The sequence below is a fragment of the Nerophis lumbriciformis genome, linkage group LG03 (genome assembly GCF_033978685.3).
Source record: "Nerophis lumbriciformis linkage group LG03, RoL_Nlum_v2.1, whole genome shotgun sequence".
Lineage (NCBI taxonomy): Eukaryota > Metazoa > Chordata > Actinopteri > Syngnathiformes > Syngnathidae > Nerophis > Nerophis lumbriciformis.
The window spans coordinates 41,605,001-41,612,817 of record NC_084550.2 but is presented as its reverse complement, the minus strand read 5'-3'; positions in this window follow the sequence as shown (position 1 = coordinate 41,612,817).

The following is a 7,817-nucleotide window of genomic DNA, read 5'->3' as shown; positions in this document are numbered from 1 at the left end:
GACGTCAAATGTTGCATTGTTCTTTTTTTGCCATGGTGTACTGTTGTGGATGAGAATGGAGTTTTTTGCGTGGATGATGATGTTTCTTTCGTTGCCTGTGATTGAGTCGTAGTCTGAGGCGAAGTCTAGTGCTTGAGTCAGTAGGTCTTGCGTGATGGAAGGGTAAAATTCTTCGATATCAAAGGAGATAAAGTTGTGCTGTTGTTTGTCTTGGATGTTGTTGAACCATTTGATTACTGCTGCTGTATTTCTCCATTGGTTGGGTGGTGTTTTGTCCTTGATTTTTGTGTTGACTCTGTCCAGGATTATTTTGCTGATTTTTCCTATTTCAGATTTAGTTGGGTTTATTAGTCGGCATGTTGGGTTATTTGCAAAGTTGGGTTTGTGGTCCTTATATGTGATGAAGGCTTCCTTGTTGGCTGTGGCGTCCACCCTGTCCTCAATGTCCAGTTCAGCCGCGATCCTTTTATTTTCCAGGTGGATGTTCTGTAAGGTGCTGGGTTGTGCTTTTTTGTATGATTTGGTGATGCTTCTGTCCAGTAAGGTGTGATGTTCTGGTATGTCCATTCTGTAAAAGTTTGTGGTTTTATCGGCAGCTATGATGAGGTTGTTTACTTTCAAGCTGAAAAATGACAAGGAGCGCATCAAGAAAGTAAACAACCTCATCATAGCTGCCGATAAAACCACAAACTTTTACAGAATAATAATAATATACATACATACATACACACACACATATATATATATATATATATATATATATATATATATATATATACATACATACACACACACAGACACACACACACACATTCATATAAACACACAAATACATATAGCATATTATTTGTATTTTTTAGCCTAAATTAGGCATTTTCAAGCATAGAAATGCTAAATAAACAAACAAAAAAAATACAACAATAGTATTGGCCCCCAAATGAGACTAAACCAATCATTTTCAGTAAAGTGGCCACTTATTGGCTCATATATATACTGTATATATATAGATATATATACTGTATATATATATATATATATATATATATATATATATATATATATATATATATACACTGTATATATATATATATATGTATATATATATATATGTGTAATATATATATATATATATATATATATATATATATATATATATATACATACATACATACATACATACATACATACATACACACACACACACACATTCATATATACACACAAATACATATAGCATATTATTTGTATTTTTTAGCCTAAATTAGGCATTTTCAAGCATAGAAATGCTAAATAAACAAAAATATAAATACAACAATAGTATTGGCCCCCAAATGAGACTAAACCAATCATTTTCAGTAACGTGGCCACTGATTGGCTCAGCCTCGGCCAGCATCATTACAAAGGGCCCGGGTTAGTTATTGGCACATCCCTTAAAGCGTGAGTGAAGAATGCACCTGGGACCTGAACCGGAAAGAGAAAGAGACGATACAGTATTATCTGCTCACAGACGTTCCTGGTGGTTGTTTGAGCTTCAGTCACACGCAGGATTCTCACAAGAATGAGTACAAGTTTGCCTACAGTAGATAGGATTAACAGAGTGTAAAGCTGTTATTTCATGTCAAAAGGGCACATAATGTTAAAAAAAACAACTTGTTTGAACAGATTTTTATACTATTTGTGAAAATAATCTTCCAACTAACAGCAACAAAGTGTAATATCTTGTTTTTAACATACTTCACACAATCATATGACTTTAAAAACTGGGATTTTTTTTGTGATGACTAGAACGAGCATGTTGTGTCACATAGCAGAACAACAACAACAACAACAACGGTGATTGTTATTAATATTATGAATGAGCGCACATGGAAATGAGGCAACATTGGCTGCAAACAAGGTGTGTTAAAGAGCCTGACAAAGTCAACAGACAGGATGAGGATGAGGACGGGGTTGCGGGGGAGGGGATGGGTTCTGGTCCAAGTGTGCCGAACTACTCAGCAACAGCCACTGAAGGCGTGACGTGTTGCCGGTGCTTCCTGCAGCGCTTTAAGCCGGTCCTAGAGACAAGTGTTGGAGCTCGCTATTCGCTGCCTGCTGCTGTTGCTATGGGCCTCGGCCAGGGCGGGCGGGGGGGAGATGAGGAGGTGAGGGGGAGGGGGAGGGAAGGTCTTGTTTATGTCGCCATGTTGACTTTGTTAGCTCTTTACTATCTTACACTCGTACTCCTGGATGTCACACAATCATCAGCTTTATCATTATTAATGCGCCACTTATAACTCAACTACCTCCATGTTTGTGTCAAATAAACATGTTGACTACTTTTTAAACTTTCACTTTGTTTTTAACTACACTGCAGCTGAGATAGGCTCCAGCACCCCCTGCGACTCCGAACCGGTAGAAAATGGATGGATGCATATATGTCGCAATTTAATAAACTTTTTTTAAAAAATTTTTTTAGTTATATCTTATTTATATTCATGGAGATTGCATTGTTTTCATTTATATGTTTCATTTAACTCTAGTTTGATAAGAAAAATACACTTATTTCAAAACATTCTGGCAATGTTATGAATGCAAATTGTTTTTCATGATATATTCTCATGATTTATGTAATAAAGCGCAGGTGTCAAACTCAAGGCCCGGGCGGGGGCCACGTCAATTTGTGTGGCCCCCGAAAGCGTGGAAATAATATGTGGAAATAAAGTACCTTTTACATTTTCAATTTATATTTTGAAAATGTCATTTTGTTTATACAAACCCCGTTTCCATAAGAGTTGGGAAAGTGTGTTAGATGTAAATATAAACGAAATACAATGATTTGAAAATCCTTTTCAACCCATATTCAGTTGAATATGCTACAAAGACAAGATATTTGATGTTCAAACTCAAACTTTTTTTTTTTTTTGCAAATAATAATTAACTTAGAATTTCATGGCTGCAACACGTGCCAAAGTAGTTGGGAAAGGGCATGTTCACCACTGTGTTACATGGCCTTTCCTTTTAACAACACTCAGTAAATGTTTGGGAACTGAGGAGACACATTTTTTAAGCTTCTCAGGTGAAATTATTTCCCATTCTTGCTTGATGTACAGCTTAAGTTGTTCAACAGTCCGGGGATCTCCGTTGTGGTATTTTAGGCTTCATAATGCGCCACACATTTTCAATGGGAGACAGGTCTGGACTGCAGGCAGGCCAGTCTACTACCCGCACTCTTTTACTATGAAGCCACGTTGATGTAACACGTGGCTTGGCATTGTCTTGCTGAAATAAGCAGGGGCGTCCATGGTAACGTTGCTTGGATGGCAACATATGTTGCTCCAAAACCTGTATGTACCTTTCAGCATTAATGGTGCCTTCACAGATGTGTAAGTTACCCATGTCTTGGGCACGAATACACCCCCATACCATCACAGATGCTGGCTTTTCAACTTTGCGCCTATAACAATCCGGATGGTTCTTTTCCTCTTTGGTCCGGAGGACACGATGTCCACAGTTTCCAAAAACAATTTGAAATGTGGACTCGTCAGACCACAGAACACTTTTCCACCTTGTATCAGTCCATCTTAGATGAGCTCAGGCCCAGTGAAGCCGACGGCGTTTCTGGGTGTTGTTGATAAACGGTTTTCGCCTTGCATAGGAGAGTTTTAACATGCACTTAGAGATGTCGCGACCAACTGTAGTTACTGAGAGTGGGTTTCTGAAGTGTTCCTGATCCCATGTGGTGATATCCTTTACACACTGATGTCGCTTGTTGATGCAGTACAGCCTGAGGGATCGAAGGTCACGGGCTTAGCTGCTTACGTGCAGTGATTTCTCCAGATTCTCTGAACCCTTTGATGATATTACGGACCGTAGATGGTGAAATCCCTAAATTCCTTGCAATAGCTGGTTGAGAAAGGTTTTTCTTAAACTGTTCAACAATTTGCTCAGGCATTTGTTGACAAAGTGGTGACCCTCGCCCAATCCTTGTTTGTGAATGACTCAGCATTTCATGGAATCTACTTTTATACCCAATCATGGCACCCACCTGTTCCCAATTTGCCTGTTCACCTGTGGGATGTTCCAAATAAGTGTTTGATGAGCATTCCTCAACTTTATCAGTATTTATTGCCACCTTTCCCAACTTCTTTGTCACGTGTTGCTGGCATCAAATTCTAAAGTTAATGATTATTTGCAACAAAAAAAAAATGTTTATCAGTTTGAACATCAAATATGTTGTCTTTGTAGCATATTCAACTGAATATGGGTTGAAAATGAATTGCAAATCATTGTATTCTGTTTTAATTTACATCTAACACAATTTCCCAACTCATATGGAAACGGGGTTTGTATATCTTATTTATATTCATGGAGATTACATTGTTTTCATTTGTATATTTCATTTAACTCTAGTTTGATAAGAAAAATACACTTATTTCAAAGCATTCTGGCAATGTTATGAATGCAAATGTTTTTCATGATATATTTCATGATATATGTAATAAAGCGCAGGTGTCAAACTCAAGGCCTGGGGACCAGATTTGTGTGGCCCCCGAAAGTGTGGAAATAAAATGTGTAAATAAAGTACCTTTTTCTTCTTTTTTTTTCGGAGTTTTTCCCCCTCGGCCATCAGACTCAAGAACAATAATAAGATGGGATAACTCAGTTACAGCTCATTTGTATTCCTATTCTGTGTTATGTGTTTTATGTTGCACCAAGAACAATTTAGTTTGTGAACCCGTTCTCAAACAATGGCAATAAAAAACTATTCTAAAAAAACTATTTTATTCTTATCTTTTCTTAATAAATATATTACAAAATAAATGTACTGCGTACAATTACATATATTTACACTTTTATCAGCTCTAAGAATAAACCAAAATATTATATCATCATGCCATAACAATGTTATTGTTCAAATAAAGATAAACACTTAAATGTCTGTAATCCAACAAACTGTTCATGTAAAAATTTTACAGTAAAATCCACTTTCAATATAGAGTAATAATATACTATAAAACACAAATATTTTACAGTATAAAAAAAACAGTGGTACTGTTTTTCCATTCCGTTTAATTTAATTCCACATATTTTATTTTATATGCTGTAAAAAAAAAACATTAACCTGCAAATATTACAGTAAAATTGTGGCGACTGAGCTGACTGTTTTATACATGACAATCTAAAGATTTGCTTTTGTACGGCGTACATAAAAAATAAATTATTCACGTTTTATACAGTATATACACATTTATATTCATTCTTAAAAACGGCCCTCTGAGGGCCACCATAACTGCGATGTGGCCCTCAATGAAAACCAGTTTGACACGCCTATATTCATGCATCATAACTTGTTAGTAGTAATGTTATCCAACTAAAATAGTAAAAGTTATACAGTAATTACGGTAAATGGAAAATTATCTTTATTGACATACAGATGCTTAAACTGTGGTATGTGTACCAATATTGGTACGCAGGCTCCATCTAGTGGTACGCCAAAGAATCACTTGACTAAAGTTTCATTTTCCTATATTCAAACACAGTGTTACTGTTCAGACTGTGTGTAATGTGACAGTGGACAAAAATAGTACTTATACTTCTTAAATAAAACCTCTGCCTTATTTTTAATGACTACTTGGGCCTACTACGCTACTGTAGTTAAATGTTGGTCATACTTTTAACAAACTTGCAGACTTGCTGGTAATTGGTTACAGGCATTACCCTGACAAATAATTGTTTGCAAAGTAGGAATTGTTAATCATATATAGAAAATGTTTCACATGAAATAATATTTACACTCATTTAATCCAATTTAATAATAATGCAGCCAGAACCAATCAGTGGCCACGATACTGAACATGACTCTGATTTGGTCTCATTTTTTCCTAAAAATGCTCAATATAGTATAGGCGGTGGCCAAAAATACATAACTACGCACAAGAAAAAAAAATCTGCAATAGAGTGAAGCCGTGCACTTTGCCACCATATATGGCAACTGTATTTATAATTAAACATTTGACTATATTACATGCTTTGCTGTGATTTAAAGTACAATAACACCCATTGTAAAAACAAAATACAATATTAAATAAGAAAACATGTTTCACCATGCAGTATAAACACATATGCTACCATACTATACATGTTTTTATGTCAATAAGAGGAAGATTAATTAATAGTAAATCACTATGACTATTTTTCAACAAGTGATAGACATACAGGAACATTGATAAAACGTTTTTAAATTGAGCTTAAAAAAAAAAAAAAAAAAAAAAAAAAAAAAAAAAAATTCAGATATAGAAAATGTACAAAAATTTGCATTTTGCAAGAATATGTGCATTTTAAAAATATCTGATTTCGTTTTAGATTTGATCAAATTAAATACAATAGTTTGGACTTGCACCTTATTTGAAATCCAGTGATGTGTACATTGATAATAATAATACTCTTTTTTTTTACTCATTTAAAAATATATAACATAATTTGATCCAGTAGAGTACAAACAAAGTACATTATTGTCAAAGTGTAATCTCTATTATTGTTAGTAATCATTTATAAGTAGTGTCAAACCTGACCCACAATACAAAGGCGAGTCCGGCGCGCGCTCCCGCTTGTTTTGCTCGCACCCGGAAATCACAGCGCGAGGGTGCGCGCCTGTGACGTAACGCCGAACGTGTGTCGTGTTTACTTAAAACCTTCGCACATATTTATGTGCATTGTTTGAAAGATGTGCTATTTGGATTTACACTGTATGACCAAAAAAATTTGAAAGGAATTTTACATTTGCAACCTCATTATACTAAGTTTTAAATTCATAGATAGATAGATAGATAGAACTTTATTGATTCCTTCAGGAAAATTAAAATTCCAGCAGAAGTGTACAGATTTGAGATCGAATTTAAAAAGTAAAAAGTAAATAATGGGGGTATAAATGGAAATAAAATAGAAAATATAACAATAATAATAAAAAATAAAAAGCCACAATAAAAATAAAAATATAACAGTAAAAAGGAGAATATAACAAGAGAAACTAGGCAGTAGTGACCATGTTATGAAAAAGTAAAATGTATGAGAATGTAAGTTTCTCAATACCCGACCTGTTTTTTTGTGCCTTTAAAAAAAGAGTTGGCACTCTACTTTAAAACACTCTCTACCCCTAACAACCAAAAAGCTGTAAAAAAAAAATATGATGCTGTGTTCCAAATTTGTATTATTTACGGAATTTGTGTGAGCCAATGACTTTACATTGTGTTACTTATATATATATATATATATATATATATTGCATTCTATTTTAGTTACTTCGTTGAGTCTACAACCCCCTGCCGCTGTTTTGTACTGTTCCTGTACTTGTTTTGTTTATTATAATTTCTTGATTGTATGTAAATGTTGCACATTAGAAATAAAAGTTTATCAAATTAAGCAAATGTAATAACTGTGTTACTTATATATATTGTGTATTCTATTTTAGTTACTTTATTGAGTTTACAACCCCCTGGCGTTGTTTTGTACTGTTTCTGTACTTGTTTTGTTTATTGTTATTTCTTGATTGTATGTGGTAAATGTTGCATATTATAAATTAAGGTTAATAAAATTCTAAAAATAAAATAATTGTTACTTATATATACTTTTGTATTCTATTTTAGTTACTTTATTGAGTCTACAACCCCCTAGTGCTGTTTTGTACTGTTTCTCTACTTGTTTTGTTTATTATTTCTTGATCGTATGTATGCATATTATAAATTAAGGTTTATAAAATAAAATAAAAATAATAATTTTGTTACTTATATATATTTTGTATTCTATTTGAGTTACTTTGAGTTTACAACCCCATGGCA